At 37.5% G+C, this 12,685-nt stretch overlaps 1 long non-coding RNA gene across 1 annotated transcript in view; it reads right to left on the bottom strand.

The window, feature by feature from the left end:
• Positions 1–12,685, bottom strand: part of LOC118815454 — a 253,669-nt gene that overhangs the window by 64,222 nt on the left and 176,762 nt on the right. Inside the window, exon 2 of the long non-coding RNA XR_005007806.1 lies at positions 11,536–11,544. This is a non-coding gene — a long non-coding RNA (uncharacterized LOC118815454). The remainder of the gene's footprint in view (positions 1–11,535; positions 11,545–12,685) is intronic.

Below are 12,685 nucleotides of genomic sequence, written 5' to 3'. Positions count from 1 at the left end.
TGTGGGAAAAAAAACTTCTGAAAACAAGTGATGGGTTGTAGATTACCTGCTGCTATCAAATTTAAATCCATTTTACTTAAAATATTTCTAAACCCTAGGATTAGTTCTTTGGCTTTTATTTCTCTGTGAAGCTTGTGACATGCTCCTTGAGAAGTATGCTGCTCCAATCTATCCTACCAGACATTGCGAAGGGCCTGGAACTGGGTATTTCCATCATTGTATAACTAGGTGAAAGGTGATCATATGGAGACCTTCTAGACCTTGGGCCTGACAGAGTCTCACCAATGACAGGATGTTTCAGTTTAGTTTCTGAACCAATCCAAGTCTGCATCATAACCAGCAATTGTATTTACAGACTGTCTATTTTTCTTATGATTTGCATAAAGCTATAACTGCTTTGATCAAGTCTGTTAGATGGGAAAACAACGACAGGTGCTCTCCCCCACCACTTTCTCTCTTTCTCAGCCTGCTGATTTCTTTCTTTAAGCTTTTGACTTGGTCAAGTCTTTGCTTATGAGGTGGTGTGTTTGTTTGAATGTGATAACATGCTGAGATTACTTTTCTCTATTTTTTTCCATTCTATTAATTACATTTGCCTTTATGTTTCTGTAACTCTGAAAAATATTTAAATTGATTTCTAATTAAATTTTATAATCTATTTGATCTTCAGAAATTCAGTGTGCGGTCTTTTTCAGTTTCTGGGGTATACTGCATCACAGAAATTAAGAGTATGCTTTTCACACATTTCTAAATTTTTATCACAGTCATGTTGTGGTAAATCACCCAACACAAGTCTCCTAAAAAGAATGGAAGCTGTAAAGAAGGCAAAGGGTGGACACACAGAATGCTAAAAACTGTATTACATTTAGATGCTGAGATTTCTGTGTAATTCACTAATGTGTTTCTTTTGCACAGTACTGCATATCTGACAAATCAAATAATTAGGAACATGATTTAACAAAGTAAAAAAGATCAGGTCTGATTTTAGGTTAACACTAATGACAAATCAGGTTTATTTAGAGGAAAACATGGCATGTAAATATTTGTGACAACATTCATAAGAGTACTACCTTGGGAATAACACCATACTCCATTTTATTCCCTTGTTGTGATGTCAGCACTCAAACCTTTCAGCTGTTTAAACAACTTATGGCGGGAAAAGATTTTAAATGTGTTTTCAATCGTAGTTTGGAAAATAAAATTGCCAAATCATTACTCAGGCAAAACCTGCTTTTCACACCAGGAAGACACTTTGTGTATACAACACTCAGTATTAGTCAAAAGCTGGTAGTGAAAAAACTATTCAAAAAATTCAAAATAAGGCAGAGTCCCAAATCTTTTGATGGGTGGACTTACAGAACAGTCTATAAGGCAGATTTACAGCACAGTTTATGGCATGCAGTGTCCCACACACCCAGTCCTGCTGGTATGGCATTAAAGAAGTGTCTATGCATTGGAAGGCCTCATTAATCATGCATGCATGCAGAATTTGCATATTCAAATCTGTACAGCAAAAAATATTCCAGCTCGGACTGGGCACATATATGAAAATCTGTTTGACATCACATGTGAACGAGTCCAGCTGGAGTGTGTGAATTTGACGTTAGGACATAAGGACATTCACAGATAACTACCACGCCTTTATTTACCATATGCTCAGCACATCTCTTCACATAAAAACATTTGCACTGTAAATATGGTTCAGTTTCCTGCAGCTATCTTTCAATTGTTTGTTACTGAATTGTTAAATTTACACAGTTTTGCCCATAAAACCAAGATAGTCCGTCAGCCAAGGCCTGTTTGCTGCCCAAATTTTGCTTTTTTAGTTTCGAACCAGAACTGCAACGTTAACATAGCTAACTGTAATGGAAACTTTTAACCTTTATTAAAATTATATGCTTAGCATCATACAAACTAATGGTCTGTTGGATGAAATAAGTCACTCGTACTGCAGTTTTCACCCTATCGCTTAAACTCTTCATGGTCTTTAAAAGAAGTAATTTACACAAATCAGTACCTGAACCTAAATTCACATTACATACTTCAAAAAGAATTTGGCCACTGGTTTACTATCAGCTGTTCTTAAGATCACATCGTAAAGCGTTCAAAAAATGATATTTGTTTTAGAAAAAAACACTTGGCAGAATAGAAAACAGACAGTAGACTGTGTGGGGAAAACCTGAAAAATTCCAACGAGATTGCACTAAGAATACTGTTTCATTACTGTTTTGCAACATCAGCTTCACAGCTACAGCACAATTTTCTCCTTACGCCAAAAGCAAAACATGTTTGGTGTCTGAAGTTCACCTAATGTTTAATTTTGCACTGCAGCACAAGACTAATGTAGCTAACAAGCAATGGAAGACTTTACCCTAATAATCAGCACTGTGCAAACTGGATGCCTTAATTAGGGTCAACCCCATGTTCCCAGGGCCTTGTTTCCAAGGTCCTATTTTCCCTAGGCCATTTATTTACTCGATGAAATTTACAGGAAGCAGCATTACGTTTCCAGGGCCCCATGTTCCCTCTCACTAATTTTGGATATTCCCAGTTTCCCCAAGTTCCCTCAATTGAAAATTTCATGGGAAATTTTCATTTTCCCCACATTGCCTCAATTATATTTCCTGAACAGAAAACTTAGAATAACATTCATGCCCCATGGCTATGTGCAAATGAACATATTCTGATGTTATATGTTCAGTAAATAAAATTTAAAATTGTGTTTATGTACATGCTGCGTCCTAATGTATTTCCTTATTAAACACCCCAATTAAACATTTTAGCAATCAAAAATGAGAATCTATTCCCTGAAGGCCATTTTCAGTTAATTTTATCTTCACTTCACAATATTACCAACACTGCAAAACATTACCAAAGTTGGCATTTATGCTGACAATAGAATCTTTGAGCACATCCTCAAAATCTATCCTCTACCCTATATATAGTTTTTAACATGCCCTCGTCAACTTGTCTTCACCATTTACCTTTCAGGGAGTCCCTAATACCACCTTAAGATCATGACTTCTAGCTTGGTAGTTAGTAAGCCAAGACGTACCTTACCATGTACTATTCTGCATTTGAGAATGAGGCATGGAGAAGGTTGCTAGTCAACCTCAGAGTGGTCCTAGGTTAAGAAGGTCATAAGGCCGTTATGATGGCTGTTTTTAGTCACCTCCTTTAAGCTTTGAGAATCTGACCCAAGGGTCACAGGTTCCCAGGATTCTTTATTCCCCCTTAAGGGGAAGGTGGCAACAACAATTTTGCCATCAGTGACGGACAGCATTTCAATATGCACACAGCCAACGGGAAGAAAGTGAGGAAGCCCAAGTAGTGTGTCATTGCCCTGTCTAGTGTAAACAATGTCATTTATGCTTTCTATATGCTTACGTGCACAACACTAATATCCGATTGCTTATGTCACTGCATATAAATGCATTAATAGGTACAGTCAAATTACAATGATCAGACACGTGTAATGAACAAGATTTTATATTATTAAAGTATGATGACGCTATTACAATCACCACTAGTCTGTAACCAATTCAACTGTGCTTTTTGAAAAAAGTAATACATAATAACAAACAATAAAAATAAAGGAAAAAAGCTTCATCTTACTCCTTTTACTGCTATTGAATTAAAGTCAATGTTATTGTAGGTTAAATCTGAGCATCATCCTCTACAAGTTTTGATGCTTTTCAGTTGATTTCAGTGCAGTCTTCAGTAAGAGGGAATCCTTATAACCTCAAACTGATGTGGTTTCAGACAATGTTACCTAGAAGAACTGAAAAATGTATTGCATAGTTAAAACAGTAGGAGCCATCTGAAACATCAATGTTGTCTGTACATTTGTCCATATGAGCTTTCCTTCAGTACTATTATACAAAACCTAAAAACTGCTCCTCTCTGTGACCTTATAAAAGTGCCCTTTTATGGCTTAAACTCATACACTCTCCTAAACCACACTACCCACTCATTAATGAGCTGAACACTCAAGGCTTTTGGTTGTTTACTCCTGAGCTCTGCGTTTTCCTCTTACTCCACCGACTATTTAAGTGTCGTTCATTCTCATTCAAGTGACAAACAGAAAAAAAAATAAAATAATGAACAAAGTTTACACATGGAGAAAGTGTCAGACCTGTTGCTGATTTCTCACAGGCTGTAGCGCTCTCTCTCTCTCTCTCACTCTATGTGGGGGCGACGTCTCCCTCCACTTTTAATGAGTCTTTTAATTAGTTTGCTTTTTAATCTATATCTCATTAGTCTATGACTCCATTCAGCTGCAGCTCCCTAAGAGAGACCCCTGGAGGGGTGGGACAAGCAAAGGAGCTTCTGGATCCCTTTAAAGACCCAAGCTAAATAGGCTTTCCTGCAAAACCAAAAACCTTAAGTCACAAAATGCTGCAGCAGGATTTTCTAACTTCAGGTCTGGAGGGCTGCTGCACTGCAGTTCAGTAGGTACTGCTATAAAGAAACTACAGTAACAGCATGTACATCTACGTAAAAGCAGCGATGTGTGTGATATTTTTTGTTAAAGTGAATGGTGCATCATTACTGAGGAAGGAGAAAAATGGAAAAAACACGCTAAAATATAGTGTCCAAGCTCTGATAAGAGCCACCCTGTAAAGCCTGAAATAATAATTTAAAAACCAGAGGTGTCCGGCTGGATGTGTTTTTAAAATATCCTTCTTAAAGAGAAGGTCCAGCTCAATGTTTTGGTCTCAAATGCAAAATCATCATATTACTGATGAAGATATGACCGAGTTCTTTTTGAATACTCCTTCGCTGAGTATGCAATTATCAGATACATTCATTTCGTGAGAGGGTCCAAAGCACAAGCAATGTTACAAAATGTTCTTCTGTCTGATGCATGCAATTACACATTTTCACCATAGAGGTCCCCGAATCCGCAAAGCTTACATAGTGTATCAAAAACTTTACTAGAAAAGGATTATCAATGTTTGCCTGTCCAGATTTTTTTAAAACTACATATACATTTTAAAATTGCAAGTCTAAAAATTTGAAAAATATACACTGAATTAACTCAAAGAACATGTCACTATCTAGCAAAAAAATTTCACCATACAAATAAATAAAAGATTACACTTAATGTTGGCAGGAAGCAGTAAGTTTTAAGGATTGTTTGACTTCAGGATCTTGCAGCGATGCTAAATAAGTCCTATTTGACTTAGTATCACCCACACACTATGCCCGTAGGATATGGATGCAGTTTTATTCCTACAGACAAGGCCTGGAAGCACCAAAGAGACTCCAAAAGGTGCCGTGTTGGGTGGAATCTCGCAGTGCTGGATCTCGTTAGTTAAGAAAACATGCATAACAGCTGCCAATTCAATGCGATGAGCATGATAAACAGCCAAAGCCAAATTTGCATAAGTCTGACCTAAATTTCATCAATTTGCTTGTGTATCATCACTGAAAAGCAGCACTCTTCTGTCAGCACAAATATGGGATTGTCACCCACAAATAAACAGATAAAAGTGTTTATTATTATCATTATTTTTTTTAACGTTTTTAACATCTTCATATCATTTCAACTCTGGGGAGTTAATGGAGAACAAAAACTCCCAAGTGCAAGCACACACTTACACGTGCACACACACACCAGTGAAATATGTCTAATTATCCAAGAATCTCTGCACTCAACTACGCTCTCTTTTCCTCCATGGTTCTCATGTTACCCACATTTCATCACATAGTAAAGCAGAAAGAAAACATAGCCTTTAGCTTCAGCTGCTGCATTTCATTTCTCAAGATCCCTATACATTTGCAAACAGACAACTGATCAAAGTCAGTAATTAAAATATTCTACACCTCTACTGTGATCTATGGAAAAGCATATCAATGTCATGCAAACCATGATTCCTTTGCAGCTTTTATGCAGATACAACACAAGGCAACAATAATCCTTTTGCTCATCAGTAAGTCTGCGAGTGAGTCATACATTTTACATGAATCATACATATTCAAAGCTTTGCACATAAAGAATCATTTGGTTAGTTGTCAGTGTGTTATAAAAATGTAACGAGGAGCAGCAGGAAAAATCTGCAGGTATAGAGAAGCAGCTCATTTCGACTCTCCTAATTAGTAAATTCATCTGCTTTAAGGTGCACCCACTGCTGATGCATGAGAAAGGGTAAATTGTGCACAAACAGCTTGTATAATATCCATAGAAAATCACTGCTAACAAAATGACACTCTGGAACAGCTACACGTCACCTAAGGTCACCATGCCCAATGCCAAGAGGCAGCTAGAGAGGTACAAGGCTACCCAGCATTGAGCTGTGGAACTTCATTCACTGGAGTGATGGAGCTCCATTTAATGCATCTGGGATGAGTGCCATTTTGTGATTCACAACTAATAATCCAATATTACCTGACCTAGTCTTGTGGCTAAATGTGGCTGAGACCAGAAATTTCAAAACCCATCCAAAGCCTTGTGAAGGTGGAGCTCAAAGTAGCAACAATGGTGTGCTTGTAAACATTGTTTGATGAACAATAGGCCACTCATTAGTCCATCGATGCCACATAAGTTAGCACTGCTGAAAAGTGACACCAAACTTCCAAATGAGCATGTAATTGGTGTGTCGCATGTGCAGAGAACACATTACATGCAGTAAAAATAAACATTACTTCTTGCAAGAGAAGAAACCATTCCTTAGCTAGTGATACCATTTTGGTAGCTGGTTTGTTTTACTTGTGTTATCGATTGCATTCTGAATGTTAAAAGAGCACAGAATAGAAGAGACTGGGGCGACTTTCACCGCAATCCAGCACGAAAAGTTTAACAAGATGTCCACAGATGTGAATGTTCATTATGAGATCACATCTGATCTAATCTAATACCATTGATTTCAGAAGAAACTTTGGATGAGAAGGCATTTACAAACATTTGGATATGTACATGGTGCGTGATGCAGGCATCAGCAGCAACGGCAATAAACAAAAATCCAAACAAGCTGTCTTGGTCTAATTGCTCCAGTGTTGTAGTGATGGGAGAGAATGGGGAAGCCTTTATAGCAAGATCAGATGACTTCAGAAAAAAGCAGCTTGATTAAAGGGCTGGAGGAAAAGTGTGCGAGTGTGTCGTGGGGAGGTATCCACGCAACGCACATCAGTGTCAAAAATAATTATTCAACTCCTCTGTGTGTGTGTATATGTGTGTGTGGCGTATCAATGTCAGAGATAATTACTCAACCCATGTACCGATAGTAGGAATGGGGAGAAGGGTCTACAGAGAGAACCATTTAATGAGCTCAGAGATTGATAAAAAAAAAAGAAACACACACACACACACACACACACACACACACACGGATGTGATGAAAGAAAATAAACAAGCACACAATTAAACTGGCTTAGCACCTACGACACTGTGACAGAGTTAAATTGAGGCGACCAAAAGTTCATGTTCTGCTTTCTCTGGCTTTATCTCTCACACACACGCATATATAAATGGAGATGGCAATAAAAAGAATGAGTAAACAAACCTGATATAAAGAGCACAACCTCATGAAAATTTAAACACTAAATAATGCTGATAATACAAAACATTCTCAATCTACTACTAGAAGCATTACAAAAACAATGAAAGATACACTGAGTTCAAGAAATAATTAAAAAGATACAGAAATTAGGACTCCTAACTACTGTGCAAGACCTGGTAGACCACCAAAACTGTCACCATCAGATTAACAGTACTGAAAGCATTCATCTTTGAGTGGCAGGAGAAATTCAAGCTCCACTTTTGCTTCAGATCTGCCAGAAAAATCCACAGGTGTTTCTGTTTATCCTTCCACTGTGAGAAGACAGTTCAACACTACAGGTCTGAAAGGATGTGCAGCTGACAAGCTACAAGCTCTTACTAAGAAAAGGAAATTTGCACCAGAATGCAAAATCTGGACATTGGAGATGTGGAGCAAGTTTTATGAAGATTATTTATTTTAATCCAGTACGATTCTGCCATGTCCTTAGTTTTTACAAGTCTGCTAAATAATAATTCCAGAGTGAATTACCTTCTATAATTCACCACACTCTGAGCTCCTTCAGTAACAGAAATCCTGTTCAAATCAACAACACAGCAATGTAATAAAACCAGGTAAATCCACAACATTTGCTGTAAAGTCTCCTGCTTAGTCTAGTGTTGCCTTTTTTGCACACTGAGTGGTTATTGTTTGGAAGCGTGGTGCCTGTCGTAAATTGCTGAAGTAAATATCCATGTGATGATGTTTCAATCTGGGCTATTTAGGGAAAATGCAAAGATCCTTTATCCCATACGAATCGGCCAGTCGAAGCATGCACAAATTACATTATTGGAACTCCCCTGGTAAACCTAATCCAGCTCAAATGAGGCACAAGAGGTATGGAAAAATATCCCTGCAGATTTTTCTAGAAACTGAAAGCAGGTCTCCTGAAAAGAATGAAAGCTGCAATAATGGCAAAGGGAAGACACACTAAATACTGAACGATCTGATATCATATATTTAATTGTTCTGGTTTCTGTGTAGTTTTCTGTTAAATATATGTTTTCTGCTTTTTCTATATACTAAGAAAAAAATAACTCAGTCAATGGCTGTTTTGACTAGAAATTAAATAAATAAAAGGGTGGTCTCTAACAAACATGATAGATTATTAACATCAGTAATTTTTTCCTTGCTTGACCTTTCAAACCATCTGTAGTAGTGCCAGCTAAAGCCGAACTGCTTGTGAGCGATATGCTGCTATGACAGAATTCACAACTGTGGCTCTCTAGTTCAAATACCAATTTTAAATGGTTTTTAATGAAATACCTTCAGCACATGGACAGTGCCTATGGCAGACCTATGGATAAATCAACAAGCAGCAATGTAACAAAAGCAACAACCAAGTGGAAGACTACAAACACCCATTTTACATTGTGTACATAGGAAACACACTGATTACACTACATGTAGAAGTAAATTTATTTCTATGAAGTTCAGGCAGGTTCAATTTAACTCGACGCTACTAATTTTACTGCACACACACTCATTAAATACCCTTCATATAGCATGGCTATATCCTTTGCCTCCACTAAGCTTCCGACAGACTGCTTTATTGAGTTCTGCTGGATATTGAGCAATGAAATATGAGGATGAATATTCAATCTGCAGAAAGGAAACGCGGACTTCATCCGCTTCAGTCCCAGCGGGGTAGTTAGCACACTGTTTGGGATTCGCCACACAGTTCAGAGCAGCATCCACCTATAGCTCAGCACAGAAGCCGGGGGAACAACCAAATACTGGCTAAGTACGATGAGCAGAGCTAAGGAGCTAAAGCCCTGCCACCACACAAACCCCAATACGTCTGCTTCAGAGCCCTAAAACTACGTCTGCCTGGAGGTTAGAGCTTATAGCCACTTCTGCTGCCATCAATGTACAGGGTATCACTTTAAAATAAGACTACTCTTATAAGCGATTTAGGAATAGTTTAAAATGAGTTTATTAATGGTTATTAAATAGGTCATAAACACCTTAAATTATTAGTAAACAGTTATAACAAACATTATTAAAAGAGGGAAAATGTGAGCTGTTATATCTGATGAAGCTGCATTTTAATGCTGACTGATGAAGAAAGAAAGAAAAGCAACCAGCAAGAATTGCGGTTTAACTACACACTTAAAAATTGTTCTTTACTTCAGAACTGATATAAGGATGGACCCATTGTGTTTATTGCTTGGGTTGCCAAATAATTATATTTCTGACAAGTTTAAGAAAAAACTCTGCAATGTTTTAACACTCTGTGCAAGGAAATTTTATTACAATGGATAACAGATAAAATACCCTCTATAGCAAGCTGGCACAGAGTTGTTTTGGAAAATGTATCTCTAGATTACTTGACACACCTGTTACGTTCAAAAACAAATGTCTTCTACAATATTTGGGAGCCTTTTCTGCTGTATATTGGGTCAGATCTCTCAAGTATTCTGGTGAGAGCACTTGTATAGTTTACTGTGCCATTTTGATATGTTGGTCAGCATAAATATTTGTCTATGTAAGCTGGGGGTTGTTTTTTTTTTTCTTTGTTTTTTTTTGGTTGTGTGTGTATGGTGTATGCTTGTTTGTTGAGAAAAATGTAATAAACATAATATTTTAAAAAAAAATGTTTCTTTAAGGGTTCTTTAGTAAAGAAAGTGGTTCTATATAGAACCATGAACACTCAAAGTACCCTTTGCATGATTAAAGGGTTCTTTGCATTGTGAAATGGTTCTTCAAATTGATGGAGAATAGAACCTTTTTGAAAAAAGTTCTATATAGCACCAAAAAGGGTTCTTCTATTATAGCAAGCCTGACATCGTAACAACAGAGGAACCCGTTTTGGGGCTATATAGAAAAAAGTTTTTTTCAAATAGGTTTTATATAGAACCATCTACAGGACATTCTCCATTAATTTGAAGAACCCCATGATGCAAAGAACCCTTCAATCATGCAAAGAGTACTTTGAGTATTCATACTTCTATACAGAACCATTTTCTTTACTAAAGAACCCTTGAAGAACAATCTTTAAGCATGTATATAAATGAATGTGGGTTTACTATTAGGCAAACAACAGATCACTGTTGTCCTTTTTATTTGTATGTTATAACTTTATATTTATGCTTTTAAAGGTGTTTATGGCCTAATTAATAACCATTAATAAACTAATTTTAAACCATTCATAAATGCTTTATAAGGGTAGTCTAAAGTGGTACCATGTAAAGTAACCTGGGATTGGGTGTGGGATAAAGGTATGGCTATTTATTTTTGCTGATTCACTATTTTGACTACTAGTTGACTATTCGGTACATTAATAAAAAAGTTACAAAAAGCTTTATTAGCATTTCTACTAGTAGCCAGTTGTGATGCTTCATTTTGAGGGTGGTCACGCATAGTGTTTTTGTTGTATTTCAGCATCTTACACAACTCGTAAGAGATGATTTAATCTGTTACAAAGTATTTCCAGGCTAACGCACAACATCTGCCTTTGTTTTTAGCACAAAATTATTCTTCTGGACCCTCCTCTTGCATGCTAACTACATGCTTCTGCCAGCATCGTATTGTACTACTAAGGTAGTCAGTGCCCCTGGATGTAGTGGACATATCAGTCAAGTATGTGACGAGCCTTTGTTACCTCTAGTCTTTAATCACTGCTGTGAAGCACAAACATAAGCTGTGGCGTCACTTTCTATACACCTGTTTCCAGTGCAGCCCTGAAGGCAGCTGTCAGTGGTGCACGCCTCAAAGCGTGACCCTGACTTGTCAATGAAGCTCATTTATGTTTTTCAAATTTAAGATGTCTCAGATTTTCAAACAAAAGCGAAACAGAATCTGACAATAAACCCATGGAGAACAACAAAAAAGCTCTAACAAGGGAGACTCCTTGAAACACAACCAACCCATATCTGCGTTAAAAGGAATTCACAATAGCAGATTGCTGAAGGAGAAGAGGAGCAGCAGCAGAGCAAGACCATGAAACCAAAGCAAACAGAAACAAAACAAAGAAGAAGTGTAGAAGAATACTAACCTTATTCAACTGATTCCGACATGCATGGTAATGTCAGCATGGAGTGAGAGAAAGACAGAAAAAGAGGGAGAGAAAGAGAGATTAAAATCAAATCAAGCATACACAGCTGGCATTCAGCACATGGAATAGGCAATCTGTACTGATTGTAATGTTAGGTTTGGAAAGTCTATATAGGTGACTGACATGCCTTAGCAATGCAGCGATGACAGGCTTCTATTCATGAATGCCTCAAGATCTCAACCTCTTTGGGCCCAGAAAAAGGCATTTGCAGGGCTGGACAAAATAAACACCTGGCAATACATTTATATCAAGTACCTAACAGCAGGTAGCACTACCCATAGTCTTCAACGCCTTCAGTTTTTCTTGGAATGCTGCCATGCAAGCCCTGAACTCTGTACAGTCAATATTAGATCATTCCTCAAGACAAAAGCCCACAAATCTTTGAGGAATGATGGAGGTGGGAATCTATTCTGCACTCTGAACTCAAGTAATTCCTCAAAGCTTCAATGATGTTTAGATCTCTTCGAGTGGGTCATGGCAAAGCACCCTTGAATTCCGTTTAGCAATGTCATCTTGAAATGGCAACAAATGACTAACCCGGTTATGCCAAATAGCCATTATTTCTACTATTGTGTATGGCAAACCTACCTACTTCAGTGAGATGGTGCCATACCAACACTACATCTAACATTTAGCAACAGACATGATGGATTGAAGGTTGCATTTCTTCTACAATAAACAGGTCCAGGAAAAAAAAACAAAAAACAGGAAAAAAAGAATAATCATACTATATTTTTCAGTTGCTCAGGGGTTAAAGTTTAGTGCTCCTTACAGCAGTTTATATTTCTTTGTGCACTGAATGCAAGCAGTATCTAAACATCAGCCTTGCCATATATTTCCACAGCATTCAGTTATTGTTCAAACTGGGTCACAGAGGTGCTGATTAAATTCTGCAGTGAGTTTTTGAGGCCGTATGGTTTGTGGTGCTTAGCAGTTATCTTGTTAAGTGCTGATCTCTCCCTGTCGGTGAGATTTAAGCCACTGTTCCTCTTTGCCCAGGCAATTTGTCCATGCTTGGCATATGCTGTCATGATTTTCAAGACCGCTGTCCTTGGCAGATTAAATTTACTAGTTTTTCAAGTCTGATGCA

Source organism: Colossoma macropomum, unplaced genomic scaffold, assembly GCF_904425465.1.
Source record: "Colossoma macropomum unplaced genomic scaffold, Colossoma_macropomum, whole genome shotgun sequence".
NCBI classification, from domain to species: Eukaryota; Metazoa; Chordata; class Actinopteri; order Characiformes; family Serrasalmidae; genus Colossoma; species Colossoma macropomum.
Note: the sequence above shows the minus strand (reverse complement) of the source record. Positions and strands in the feature narration are given on the sequence as shown.